Source organism: Musa acuminata, chromosome BXJ2-9, assembly GCF_036884655.1.
Source record: "Musa acuminata AAA Group cultivar baxijiao chromosome BXJ2-9, Cavendish_Baxijiao_AAA, whole genome shotgun sequence".
Taxonomy (NCBI): domain Eukaryota; kingdom Viridiplantae; phylum Streptophyta; class Magnoliopsida; order Zingiberales; family Musaceae; genus Musa; species Musa acuminata.
This window is the reverse complement of record NC_088346.1, coordinates 30,648,572-30,664,041: the sequence shown is the minus strand read 5'-3', so window position 1 is coordinate 30,664,041 and position 15,470 is coordinate 30,648,572. Positions and strand designations below refer to the sequence as shown.

The window sequence follows — 15,470 nt, the reverse complement described above, 5'->3', positions numbered from 1 at the left end:
GCAAGCCAATCACGTGAGTGATGGCACGTGTGACTTGATACAGAATCTTTTTGCTTATTATATTTTGGCGTATATCACTTTATAACTATTGCATAAATGCATATATATTGTGATGTCCTTGGATTTGTGCAATGGGAATCGGATCGTGATGAGATCACGATAATGAGATCGATTCACCTTTAAACACATATCCTAAATAATCCCGGTCATAGGTTACTCGAGAGGGACATCGTGATAACCGGATAGACTAGTGTGCTGTATACCCGTCCATATGATGGATGCAGCTGGTCTCATAGCTGCTCGTGTAGGGACACTAGGGATACAGTACAGGTGCTCATTGGAGAATGAGTTCACTGATTGATCCGCTTACGGAATGCTGGATGGTTGATGATGCCTTATTGTCAGACAACGATTCCGTAGTCCTAGTGGTGTATCTGGTTCTTAGACTTGAGACACCAAGGATGTCCTGTATGAGTGCTCCACTCTTTGATACCAGACTTATAGGTTTGGCTGTTCCCAGATCTAGTATAGCTGGTCATTGGGAGTGGTAGTCGACCTTACGAGGGCTATTGAGTGTCGATAGAGGATCATCCACTCTCGGTATCATGAGAGGAATATCCCATGTGTTCTTGCTCAGACAAATCCCTGGCCAGGGTCATTCGGGTTGAGAGAGAAAGAGTTCTCCGGGAGAATCCGATTAGAGCGAGACTCGAGTAGAAACCGTATGGGTCTGACAGCACCATGCTCGATATACGGTCTCTGGGATATTAGATGGATGAGGGACTATAGGTACATGGTAACTGAGGACAGACAGGTCCAATGGATTGGATTCCCCTGTATCGTCTGGGGACTATGGCGTAGTGGCCTAGTACTTCCGTAGTCGATGAGTCGAGTGAATTATTACAGAGATAATAATTCACTGAGTTAGAAGGAGTTCTGACAAGTATGACTCACGGCCAGCTCGATATTGGGCCTAGAGGGTCACACACATATGGTAGGCATTGCGATGAGTAGAGGTTCGGATATGAGATATCCGACGGAGCCCTTGTCTTATTGGATGCAGATCCAATACCCACTAGGGAAGGACCCATTAGGGTTTTGACACGGGATCTCTATAAATAGGAGGGATTCACAGCCTCATAGGCTAGAGTCTTTGCTTGCCCTTCCTATTCTCCTCTCCCTCTCCCCCTCAGAGTAGGCCTGGAGTTTTGAGGAGCGTCGTCGCAACCCTGCTGTGTGGATCACCGCTAGAGAGGAGGACGCTTGACCTCCTTCACCCTCTCCTAAGGATCTGCAAGGAAACAGGGATATACGATCTCCCTAGGTAACACAATCTCTATACGCAGTTTTGTGTTTTTTGCGGATTTTGCGCACCAATCTTCGCACGACGATGAACATCTTTTTGGGAATCGGGGATTTTTGTTTTCTTGTTCTTCCGCTGCGCATATGATGTCGCCCCCTATGATTTCCCAACAGGCTGCAGTAGCTGCTTTTGGGAAAGAGAAAGAGTAGGAACGAGAGAAGGGAAGAAGGAAATAGTGCAGTGGAAGGGGGCTGCGGTTGTGACCGCAGTTGCGGTCGTGGCTGCGATTGTGGCAGCGGCAGCGACGGCAGCTGTGGCAGCTGCGTTTGGGAAAGAAAAAGAAGGAATGAGAGTAAGAGAGAGCAGGTGACTGTGCCTCGATGTTCGACACGTGATATAGTTGCGAAGAAAGGAAGAAAACGGGAGCACAAAACGAAACAGAGAGAGGACACGGAGAAAAAGTAGAAGGATTTGAGCTGGCACCTTCTTTGGATCTTCGGATCGAAATCATTGAAAGGCAAGTTTCCCGCTTGTTTCAATCCTTTATATTGCAAGTTTCCCGCTTGTTTCAATCCTTTATATTGCAAGTTCCCTGTTCGTTTCTCCTATAATTGCTCTGATATGCCTTATTGCAAGTATCCTGATCTTCCTCACTGCCATTTTTATCTCTACATTTGCTTTGAATATGAGGAACTTTGAATTGTTCTAGCCTTGCATTTGTTATATCTCCTGTTTAAACGTAACGATTCGAATCTGTGCAACTTTTGAGATTCTGACCTTTTGATACCGAGCTGCCTATAAGTCTTTGTTGGAAACTCTGATTTGTTCAAAACTGATTTCATTGGAAACTAGACTCGTAGACCTTTCTTTGATATATGGATTGAAAGATTTGGAATCCAAACACCTGCCCAGTTATCTGTTGAATCTGACATTATGAATTCTGCCAACAGAGATTTTGTTCTACGACACTTGCTTACCAAATTATTTGTAACTCTCTCTGTTGGACAGTTCAATTCATATGAAGCCTGTCTTATCTGAAAGTATTATCCAATGATTATTTCTGAGTAAATTAGAGCACGATTGATAGTTTGAATCATTTGTTCAATGTGCCTTCTGTATTCTGCCAGAAATCGAGCTTTGGTCGATTTCTCATATTCTGGTTTCATTCCTTTGGAAATTGATATCCTTTAGCCTTCTTATTCAATTGAGCTTTATATTACTACTTTGAATTCTTGTATGCTCTTGTCCTTAAAATTATTGCATTCTTGAAAACTGTTGTGTAACGTTTATGCTATATCGTATTGACTCATATAGGCACATGTATATCCTATTGTTCCGCATTTGCTGTCGATATGTGCCTATTCCAGTTTCATTCCTTTGGACATTGAATTCATCAAATCTTCTTATTGAATTGAGTTATTTGTGATTGTTTGGAATCCTTGAATGCTCTTGCTTTCATTTCATTTCCAAATCTGAATACATTTGTGAGAGATTTGTTCCTTGCATCATATTTGACTCGTAAAGGCACATGTACGTTTGTTGTTCCGCGTGTGCTTCCGATATATGCTATTTATTGTTCGTACTGCCCTTTTGTACTCTGGTGTGTGGGATTGTCCGGACCTTTGCCAGAAATGGTAAAGGGTATGCGCTATTTGCCCGCTTTGTGGGGTCCCGTTATGTGGGATATTATGGACCTTTGCCAGAAATGGTAAAGGGTATGCGCTTGTTGCCCGCTTTGAGGGTATGTGATTAGAGCCTGCGATGCTCTGCCGGCCCCCTTTGACTTCACCTAGACGTGGGTGGATGGAGCTCCCAGACGTGGGAGACGTTTGTCAGGTGGTCATTCAGAAATGGATGAATCACATTCTGACTGAGATCCCACTACACCTTCTGTATGTTTGATATGATATCTAGAGCTTTGGTTATGTGTTTCTGTACATGCTTTGGATAAGATTGATATGTTTGCAACGTCAAAGACGACGTTTGAGCTTCTGTACGATATTTGTTTTCGATATGCTCTGAAATGCTTCATTCACTGATGATATGCTTCGAAATGTTCCATATGCCGTTGATATGCTCCGGAACATTTCATATGCCATTGATATGCTCCAATTACTCTGTGCTCCATTTGCTATGAACTGATATGTTCTGAAATGTCCTATCTGCCATTGATATGTTCCAATTACTCTGTGCTCCATTTGCTATGAACTGATATGTTCTGAAATGTCCTATCTGCCATTGATATGTTCCAATTACTCTGTGCTCCATTTGCTATGAACTGATATGTTCTGAAATGTCCTATCTGCCATTGATATGTTCCAATTACTCTATGCCCCATTCGTTATGGATCAAATATGTTTTGAATGACATGATACGTATGATTTGGTATCTATTGAGATGGTATCCTTGAGAATTCTTGTATTCTGCCTTGCATTATGATACCTTACTCGTTTGAAACCGTTCCTTTTGTTCTGAATATGCTTTGTCACTTGCTGAGCCGTTTTTGGCTCACTCCGTTGTTATATAAATTTTTCAGGTCAGCTTGTCACTCTTCGAGATGTTTGATTTGGGCTGAGGCAGTGGATAGCTATTCAGAATAATGGGCAAGTCTGGTTGGTTATTACGATATTGTTGTATAAGTATGTCTTGTATGTAATGAAATGTTGTCGATGAACCGAAATGGATATACTGTGTCAAAGTGTTAGGAGATCTCTCTTATTTGGAATTTCAGAATGTTAAGTCTAATTTATGGTGATATGAACTTGTGGTGAATAGTTGGAGTTCTGATTGTATAATTTAATTAGCTTGTGGATTTATAAATGTGGTTCATGTTTGTCAAGTTGGCTTGGGTTGCCATAAATGTGAATTATCGAGTGATGTGATATATGATTATAAACTGCACAGGTTTTATGGATGTGAATATGAATAGAATGTTTTCAGTGTCCTCAAACGTTAGTTTGGATCCTGGATTGGTCTGCGGTGAAGATTTTAAAAATCATGGATATTTTGAGGGGCGTGACATACACACAAGTCTCATCTTCGTTCTTAACGAAGTCATAAGATCTGATTGCCTCATCAAATCTTATGTTCCAACTTCGGAAAGCTTGCTTTAGTCCATAAATGGATCTAAGCAACCTACACACCTTATCTGGGCAGTTCTTGGACACGAATCCCTCAGGATGCATCATATACACCTCCTCCTCGAGGTTCCCATTGAGGAATGCAGTTTTCACATCCAACTGCCAGATCTCATAATCATAGTGTGCTGCAATAGCCAATAGAATTCTGATGGATTTTAGCATTGCTACGGGTGAGAAGGTTTCGTCGTAGTCAACACCTTGCCTTTGACGATACCCCTTAGCCACTAGCCTTGCTTTATAGGTCTCTACATTTCCATCTACTCCGATCTTTTTCTTAAAGATCCACTTGCAACTGATGGGTACAATACCTTCGGGCGCATCAACTAGGTTCCAAACCTTATTGGAGTACATAGAATCCATCTCAGAATTCATGGCTTCTTGCTACTTCCCGGAGTCTATACTCATAATAGCCTCCTCGTAGGTCTGAGGATCAATATCCTCAACATCCTCTCCTCTAATATGTCCCACATATCTCTCAGGAGGATGGGATACTCTATCAGACCTGCGTAAAGTTGAAACTTGTGTATTAGGTACCTAAACAGACTCGGGCTGTAGAGTGGTGCTTGAGCTTGGTTCTCCAACCTCGCTCAACTCTATCATTCTCCCATTGTCTCCGCCAAGAATGTGTTCCTTCTCAAGGAACACTACTCTCTTAGCTACAAAGACCTTTTGGTCCTCGAGATGATAGAAATAATACCCACAAGTTTCCTTGGGGTATCCCACAAATTTGCATCGCTCTGTCCTTGATTCTAACTTATCGGGGTTATGTCTTTTAACGTGGGTAGGGCAGCGCCAAATCTTAACAACCTTAAGATCAGGCTTCTTCCCTTTCCATATCTCATATGGTGTAGACACTACCGACTTAGTTGGAACTCTGTTCACAAGGTAAGCTGCGATCTCTAGGGCATATCCCTAGAATAAGATGGGTAGGTCAGCGAAACTCATCATGGACCGTACCATATCTAATAGCATAAGATTTCTCCTTTCAGAGACACCATTGAGCTGAGGTGTATAAGGAGGTATCCATTGGGATAATATCCCTTGGTCCTTGAGGAACTGAGTAAACTCTATACTTAAGTACTCACCTCCTCGATCTGATCGAAGAGTTTTGATACTCTTTCTAGTCTGGTTCTCCACCTCATTCTTATACTCTCTGAATTTCTCAAAGGCCTCGGACTTATACTTCATTAAGTACACATATCCATACTTTGAAAAATCATCAGTAAAGGTAATGAAGTAGGAGTAACCACCAATGGCATGAGTTAACATGGGTCCACATACATCACTATGTATGAGTTCCAACAGCTCAGTGGCTCTCTCTCCAATTCCACTAAATGGAGAGTTGGTCAGTTTTTCACGAAGGCAAGGCTGGCAGGTTGCATATGACACATAGTCGAATGGATCTAGATATCCATCATTTAACAACTTTTGAATCATTCACTCATGGATATGACCTAGCCTACAATGCCATAGGTATGCACTGTTCACCTCATCTCGTTTCCTCTTAGACACTTACATTCATGATATGTGGAGTAGTGTCTTGCATAAACAAACCTTTATGCAATATTCCTCTCGTCAATCTCCCCTCGGCTTTGCTAGAATTTACAATAAATTGTAGATGTAATAAGCAATACTGGTATCCAATACCAATGCACTATCACAAAAATCTGCCAATTGGAGATTGATCATGAATGTACCTGAAGCTTCTCCAAGCTTCTATTTCGCCCTTTCTGCAAGGTACTCTTTGTAGTTCCTCTTCCAGTGCCCATCTTTACCATAGTGGAAGCACTGGCCTTTGTCCTTTGCTGGGTCTTTCTTAGCAACCTTTGCTTTACCTGGTTTGCCCTTGCCCTTTCCCTTCTTAAGGGACCTTTCTGCTTTCCTTTTCTTTCTAGTCTCACAAGTGTAGAGAACTGGCTTCTCTTTCTTAATAGTACTCTCTACCTCCCTCAACATATTGAGGAGCTCTGGGAGAGTCACCTCAAGCTTGTTCATATTAAAATTCATTATGAACTGTGAAAAGGAATTTGGTAGGGACTGAAGCACAATGTCCACACACAAGTTATCCTCTAAGACCATTCCTAGACCTGTGAGTTTCTCTATCCACTCAATTATCTTTAGGACATGGTTCTGAATCGGTGTCCCCTCAGTCATCCTAGCGCGGAAGAGGCACTTGGATATCTAATATCGCTGAGTCCTTCCCTGTTCCTCAAACAATTTGCAGACTATAGGAGAATGGGTCTGGCATCCATCTTTTCATGTTGTTTCTGTAACTCGGGAGTCATAGAGCCTAACATATAGCACTGAGCAAGAGTAGAGTCATCAATGTACTTCACATAGCGAGCGATCTAATCCTTGTTTGCCCCTTCTTCGGGCGTAGGCATCACTGTATCAAGGACGTACACGATTTTCTCCGCTGTGAGAACAATTCTCAAGTTACGGAGCCAATCCGTATAATTTGGACCAGTGAGGCGGTTGACATCAAGTATGCCATGTAAGGGATTTGAAAACGACATTTTCTGAAAATAAAGATGCAGCAGAAATGAATAACATACAGATTTTACAAAAAATAAACTATCAAGATATGGACTTCTATCTTAATATGCTCCCACTTTTTACTAACGAGTCACGCGACACCCTCAGCACGTGAAACGGAAGTCTCCGGCAGACTTCTAGTGGGGATCAAGATCCAATCAGCGTCTTAGTGTAACCTCGAGTGACTCGACCAATCACACTAAGCCTAAAAGGTAGGCAACTCTTGCCGATCACAACTCCTTGTGATTCTCGTCCTGTTCGGCCTCCGAATCACCATGGCCTCGAGGGACTCGACCAACCATGATGCTCGGTTAAGTCAACACCTTTGTTACAAGATGAGTCTGATTTTATGATATACCCTCGAGGAACTCGACCAAGCATACCATGCCCTAAGGTCACCGGTGACATCTCTTTGTCGTAAGCAAGATAGCGAATCACGATATAGGTGAGTCTCGAGGGACTCGACCAACTCAACCTACACCGGGAATCGGTTCCTACTTATAACGATGGAAGGCCACATGGGTCAATCTAATTGCCTCATGTTTACCGACTTAATATTATCGAGAGAACAAGAAAACAAAATCCCCGATTCCCAAAAAGATGTTCGTCGTCATGCGAAGATTGGTGCGCAAAGTCCGTGAAACTTAAAACTGCGTATAGAGTAGATTGTGTTACCTAGGGAGATCGTATATCCCTGTTTCCTTGCAGATCCTTAGGAGAGGGTGAAGGAGGTCAAGCGTCCTCCTCTCTTGCGGTGATCCACACAGTAGGGTTACGATGATGCTCCTCAAAACTCCAGGCCTGCTATGAGGTGGAGAGGGAGAGGAGAATAGGAACGACAAGCAAAGCTTTAGCCTATGAGGCTTTGAATCCCTCCTATTTATAGAGGTCCCCTATCAAGAGTTTGAAATATATTTTCACTCAGAAAGACTTAAGCATGAGGCAGCGAAGATGGATAGAACTTCTAAAGGATTATGATCGTGCCATCCATTATCACCCAAGCAAAGCCAATGTGGTAGCCGAAAATCTACATGTTTTATGGCTAGTCTTTTTGGTAAGTAAAAGTAAATTGATTATGTGTAAAGTTTCTACAAATAGCTTTATCTATACAAGTCATCGACAAAGCCAAGTAACTCATAGAGTGCGAATGCGATAGTTATGACTACACATGCTGTAGACTATAACTACCTGTGGGTACATTATTTGGCATCATTCCCAAGATCTTTAGCTAATAGCAAAATTAAATTTGATAAAAATATCTTTTTCTCTACGGGTGAAGTGCTCGGTTTTGAGATCATGGTCAATACAGGATCTTGAGTCTCTAATAATCTCTTTCAATAGCTGAGCATTGTTTGTGTGTTGACCTTCAAAGATTCTATTACATCTCTCCTTCCACATCCACCAAATAGCGCATCTGAAAGTAACCTTTGCTAGTTGTGTAAGAGGCTCTTTTCTTGAGAAACATTGCATGAGGTCGCCTAGTTCTTGGTGCAAGTTTGGTTGCGGTAGTCTATTGAGTTCAAATCGTTGGAGAATCTCCTTCCATATCCATTTTGTATAATCACAAGCAAAATAGAGGTGGTCAACAGTTTCTTCTTGTTGCAAACAAAGGGAGCATCGGTTAACATGATAGATACCTCTTCTTTTCATATTGTCTATTGTAGGTAGTTTATTGAGAAGGGCCTGCCATGTACATAAGGAGTGTCTTTGTGATCCCGGTCGATCCCATGTCCAACTGCTTGGGACCCACTTGTTATTTCTTTGCCTAATTTGATTCCATGCGGATGTGGCACTAAATTTGCCATTTTCATGAGGCCAAATAAGTATATCTGAAGAGTTGTTCCTGATTGGAATAGCTATGATAGTCGGCCAAAGTGATAACATTTCGGGAGAAATAGGATTAGGGAGACACAAGGTACCATTAGCAATGAACTCGGAAACCTTCCAATCTTTGGGAGCCCCAAGATCTATTAGTATTCTGTCGCCATATATTTGAAATATACTCTTCCCATTCACCCAAGGATCATACCACATATTAGTACTAGTTCTAGAAGAGATTGCATAAGAAATGTGTTTGATTAGCCAATTCCTTGCCTTTAAATGAAAGTTATTAAAAGAAAATTTATTAGAAGAAAATTTTGATTTGAATGCTATGAGGAAAGAGCAAGACTCAATGATATTGATAGCCTCCATTCAGGTGCAATATGATCTTATTCAATAAATTAAGGAAGGACAATTACGAGATCCATGTTTAATCTACTTGAGGAATGAAGTAGAAAAGGAATTGAAGCCAAAACTTCAAGTTTCAAAGGATGGCCTATTGAGATTTGGGGATAGAGTATGTATACCTACTGAACCAGATATCAAGAACCAAATCCTAAAGGAAAGTTAAGCCCAAGATTGGGTTGGTTCTATCGCTTACAGGATTGCCTTACCACCATCGTTGTGCCTTATCCATAATATATTTCATGTTTCGATGATTAGAGAGTATATACATGATCCTTCTCATATCATTAAGTATGAGCTGATGGAGATCGAAAAAGATTTATCTTATGTGGAAGAGTCCACTCAAATTGTTGATAAGAAGGAAAAGATCCTAAGGAATCAGGTTATCCCTCTGGTTCAAGTAATTTGGAGACATCATTCTGGAGAGGAAACAACCTAGGAGCTAGAGGAGGAAATGAAAAAAGTGTATCCTCATCTTTTCATCGATAGAGGTATGATAAATTTAGAAGACTAATTTTTTCTTTTAAGGGGGGGGAAGAGTGTAACATCCCTCATTTCTGAATTTTCGTATAAGTTTCTAGTTGTAATGTAAGTATCTATTTTAAATTTGATAAAAGAGCCAAAGTACGAATCTGAGAACTTATTCATAAGATTTGAGAGATTTGTTCAAAAAAAAAAAATCTGAGGACCTATATGTAAACCCGAAGGACCTAATCGTAAATATATTAATATAAGGACTAAACTGCAAAATGCATAAAATTACAAATCCCACCGTTTAAGCCTCATTACCATCGTTCATAAGGAACCAAAGAAGGCAGCTGCATGGAAGAACAGGAGAAAGAAAGAAAGAATAAGAGAAGAAAAAGGGGGAAGAAAAAGAAAAAAAAATTGGGGCTTTGAGGTTTCTTGCTCAAATCTTCTCATTTAGGGTCATAATTCTCAAAAGCAAGTATTCTAATCCCATCCTACAGAATTATTAGTCTTTGATCTCATATTTATTCTGAATTATTTGAAAGATTTTAGCCTAGAACCTGATATTTCTCTTATTAGATACAAAAATCATGGATCTGAAATTTTTTGGTAAACTGACCCCTATACATTGTTTCGGCCATAATTTTTAGCACCAAACTTGGAATTAGGCAGGATCTTATTTATTTGAAAGAAGACTCCTATACCTTCCTTATGACACTGATTTTGAAAATTTTGGACTCCAAATACTTACCCAAACGTCTGTTTCAATTAAGCCTATGGATGCTGCAAAACAGGGATCAAAATTTCTGACCTTTCGATACTAAAATGCCTATAAGTCCCTGTTGGAAATTCTGATTTATACCAAACTAGTTTCATTTGAATCTAGACTTGTAAACCTTTCTTTTGATATATAGATTGAAAATTTTGGAACTTAAATTCCTATTCTGCTATCTATTGATTCCGCCTTATGGATTATGCAAAACAGTGATTTAGTTTTTTGACCTTCGGTCACTAAATCAATGGTAACTCCTTGTTGAAAACCTTGATTCGTATGAAACTTATTTCATCAGAAAATAGATTGATATATCTTTTGATAATAGCTTTCTTAAGGGTATTGGAGCATAATTGATAATCTGAAATATTTGTTAAATGTGCCTCTTGAATCCTGACAGAAATTGAGCTTTGGTCGATTTCGCGTATTCTGTTTCATTCGTTTGGAAATAGATTCTATTCAGTCCCCTTCGCTCAATTGAGGCTTATGTTAGTGCTTGAATTCTGGTTTGCTCTTGCCTATAAATTATTTACATTCTTGAAATATTTTTGTGTAACGTTTATGCTATATCGCATTGACACATATAGGCACATGTATATCCCATTGTTCCGCATTTGCTTTCGATATGTGCCTATTCTAGTTTCATTCCTTTGGATATTGAATGCATCTAACCTTCTTATTTGAATTGAGTTACATATGATTGTTTGGAATCCTGGTATACTCTTGCTTTCATTTCATTCCAAATCTGAATACATTTGTGAGAGATTGTTGCTTACATCGTATTGACTCGTAAAGGCACATGTACGTTTTGTTGTTCCGCGTGTGCTTCCGATATATGCTATTTATTGTTCATACTGCCCTTTTGTACTCTGGTGTTGTGGGATAATGTGAACCTTTGCCAGAAATGGTAAAGGGAGTTATGCATAGAGCCTGCGATGCTCTACCGACCCCCTCTGACTTCACCTAGACGTGGGTGGATGGAGCTCCCAAACAAGGAGGACTTATGTCTGGTGGTCATTCAGAAATGGATGAATCACATTCTATCTGTGTCACGCCCCTTAAAATATCGATAATATTAAAATTCAAGAAAACAAATCAATCCAGGATCCAAACTAACATTTAAGGTCACTAAGAAAACATTCAGATTAAAATTTCACCTCTATAATCTATAAATTTATAAACCCTGTGCAGTTCATAAACATACAACACATCACTCGATGATTCATAAAATATGAACCCAACTCACTAAAATAATAACCACAACATAAATTCACAAATTTATAAACCCTGTGCAGTTCATAAACATATAACACATCGCTCGATGATTCATAAAATCTGAACCCAACTCACCAAAATAATAACCACAACATAAATTCACAAGTGTGGGAGTTTGTACAATCATAAAACCAACGTTTACCATAAGTTTATATCGTTACACGAATTAAACTTAACATTCCAGAATCTTAAACATGAGAGGTCCTTTAAACTTTTACAAAATCCACAAGTTTAGATTCATCGTCAACATTTCATTAGATGCAGCATGTGCTTATACAATAAAAACATATATACTAATGAAGATCTGCCCAAAATCTTTTAGCTTTCCACTGCCTCAGCCGAATCTTAACATTTAAGCAAGCGACAAACTATCCTGAAAAATTTATACAACAACGGGGTGACCATATAAAGCTCAGCAAGTGACTAACATATCCATGTCAAAAGAGGACAATTTCCAAAGAGATAAAGTTTCAAAATGCAAGGCAGAATATAAGAATTCATAGACGTAATATCATTAGGTGCAGAATCATAATTGTCATTTCAATCATACATATTTGGTTCATAATAGATGGGGCATAGAGTACTTGGAGCATATCAACCACGAATGAAACGTTTCAGAGCATATCAATAACAAATGAAACATTTCGGAGCTTATCAATGACGTATGAAATGTTCTGGAGCATATCACGGCGTATGGAACATTTTGAAGCATATCAACAATAAATGAAATATTTCGGAGCTTATCAATGGCGTATGAAATGTTCCGGAGCATATCAACGACATATGGAACATTTCGAAGCATATCAAGAATGAATGAAACATTTCGGAGCTTATCAAAGGCGTATGAAATGTTCCGGAGCATATCAACGGCATATGGAACATTTCGAAGCATATCAACAATGAATGAAACATTTCGGAGCTTCTCAATGGCGTATGAAATGTTTCGGAGCATATCAACGGCATATGGAACATTTCGAAGCATATCAACAATGAATGAAACATTTTGGAGCCTATAAATAACAAATGAAATGTTTCGGAGCTTATCAGTGGCGTATAAATGTTCCGGAGCATATCAACGGCGTATAGAACATTTCGGAGCATATCAATAACAAATACCAAATAGAAGCTCAAACGTCGTCTTTGACGTTGCATTCATATCATTCTTATCCAAAGCATGTACAGAAACACATAACCAAAGCTCTAGATATCATATCAAACATACAGAAGGTGAAGTGGGACCATAACATAATATGGTACATCCATTTCTGAATGACCACCAAACATAAGTCTCCCACATTTGGGAGGTCTCCCTCGTCTAGAAGCTCCATCCACACACGTCTGAGTGAAGTCATAGGCGCCAGCAGAGCATCTTAGGCTCTATGCATAACTCCCTTCACCATTTCTGACGAAGGTTCACAATATCCCACAAACACTATAGTACAAAAGGATAGTATGAACAATGAATAGCACATATCGGAAGCACACGCGGAACAACAAAACGTACATGTGCCTTTACGAGTCAATCCGAAGTAAGCAATAATCTTTCATAATTATATTCAGATTTGAAAGGAATTGAAAGCAAGGGCACATATGGAATCCAAGCAATCACATACAACTCAATTCAAATAAAAAGGTTAGATGAATTTGATATCCAAAGGAATGAAACTAGAATAGGCACACATCGAAATCAAATGCGGAACAATGGGTTATACATGTGCCTATATAAGTCAATGTGATATAGCATAAACATTACACAATATGTTCAAGAATGGTAATAATTTATAGACGAGCAAACGAGAATTCAAACATTAATATAAGCCATAATTGAGTGAAGGGTGTTAGGATCGGAGCGGCACTAAGAGGGGGGGGGGGTGAATTAGTGCAGTGGTAAAGTGTGATCAACTTTTTACGATTTAAACACTTTCGAAAACTTCGTACGATAAAAGTAACGTTTTCGTTTGAAACCATTTCGATTGCATTTTAACTTGAAGAGATAAGTAAGATGGAGACAAAGAAGTAGAGCATTAAAGTGCAAATGGTTTGCAGTAATGTAATTGACAATAAGTAAATGCAAACCAGAAATCACGCCGATTTTATAGTGGTTCGGTCAAACGACCTACATCCACTTGCGAGGCCCCTCTTCGATGAGGCTCCCACCTTCCACTAGCAAATCTCTTGAAATGGAAGGGCAAATACCCCTCTTACAACCTTTTACAAGCGGTTCACTCTCTTACAGAATTTTAGCAAGAAAGAAGGAGGAGAACACTAGCAAATTGAAAACAAGACTAGCAAAGACTTTTCTAAGACCTTTCTCTCAAACAATTGCTGCTCAAAAAGTTGTGTTCTCAGCTGAGACTTGAGGGGTATTTATAGGCCTCAAGAGGATTCAAATTTGGGCTCAAAAAATTTGAATGCTCTTATGTTCCCGATGGTGGCAGTGCCACCACCTAGCCCAGGAGGTGTCACCGCCCAGCTCTCAGGTGCTGGGCGGTGCCACCGCCTAAGCCAAATCAGCTCATTGGTTGGGCTCCAAACATGGCCCAAACCAGTCCGAACTCGGGCCCAATTGGCCCCTACTTGGGTTATAGGATTAACACCTAATCCTAACCCTAATTAACGTACTAACTACGAATTTAAAGATATTTTCTAAGCTATTACAAAGTCCGTAAGTCAAGACTTCTTCCGGCGAGCTTCCGGTGAACTTCCGACGGTCTTCGGATAAACTCTCGAAAACCATTCTGCGGACTCCCGGCAAGCTCCTAGACTTCACGATTTGATCTTGGCGAGTTCCTACGAGCTTCTGCGGCAAGCTCCGATCTTTCTCGGTGAGCTCCGCGAACTTCCAACGAACCTTCTGGCGAGCTTCCAAAAAACCCTTCGGCAAGCTCCCTACTCATTCTCGGCTAGTTTCGGCAACATTCCCGACGAACCTTCGGACTTCCGTTGAACTCTAGAACTCCCAACGAATCCTTCGCGCTTGACTTTGACACTTTGTTTTGCTTTATGTCTTCGTCGTTATCGTAGTTAATCCTACACACACAAGCAAAAACTCTACTCCGATCTAGACAATTATTATAAAGCGAATTGACATTTTTTTTGGTAAGTAAAAGTAAATTGATTATGTGTAAAGTTTCTACAAATAGCTTTATCTATACAAGTCATAGACAAAGCCAAGTAACTCATAGAGTGCGAATGCAATAGTTATGACTACACATGTTGTAGACTATAACTACTTATGGGTACATTATTTGGCATCATTCCCAAGATCTTTAGCTAATAGCAAAATTAAATTTGATAAAAATATTTTTTTCTCTTCGGGTGAAGTGCTCGGTTTTGAGATCATACTCCATATAGGATCTTGAGTCGCTAATAATCTCTTCAAAGATTCTATTACATCTCTCCTTCCACATCCACCAAATAGCGCATCTGAAAGTAACCTTTGCTAGTTGTGTAAGAGGCTCTTTTCTTGAGAAACATTGCATGAGGTCGCCTAGTTCTTGGTGCAAGTTTGGTTGCGGCAGTCTATTGAGTTCAAATCGCAGGAGAATCTCCTTCTATATCCATTTTGTATAATCACAAGCAAAATAGAGGTGGTCAACAGTTTCTTCTTGTTGCAAACAAAGGGAGGATCGGTTAACATGATAGATACATCTTCTTTTCATATTGTCTATTGTAGGTAGTTAGTTTATTGAGAAGGGCCTGCCATGTACATAAGGAGTGTCTTTGTGATCCCGATCGATCCCATGTC

General features: G+C 39.9%; 1 long non-coding RNA gene across 1 annotated transcript; it reads left to right on the top strand.

Moving 5' to 3' along the window:
• The first annotated feature begins 863 nt into the window (after positions 1–863).
• On the top strand, positions 864–4,142 carry LOC135621973 (uncharacterized). Its single transcript, XR_010490983.1, has 2 exons — positions 864–1,820; positions 3,840–4,142. It is a non-coding gene; the product is annotated as an uncharacterized LOC135621973 (long non-coding RNA).
• The last annotated feature ends 11,328 nt before the right edge of the window (positions 4,143–15,470 follow it).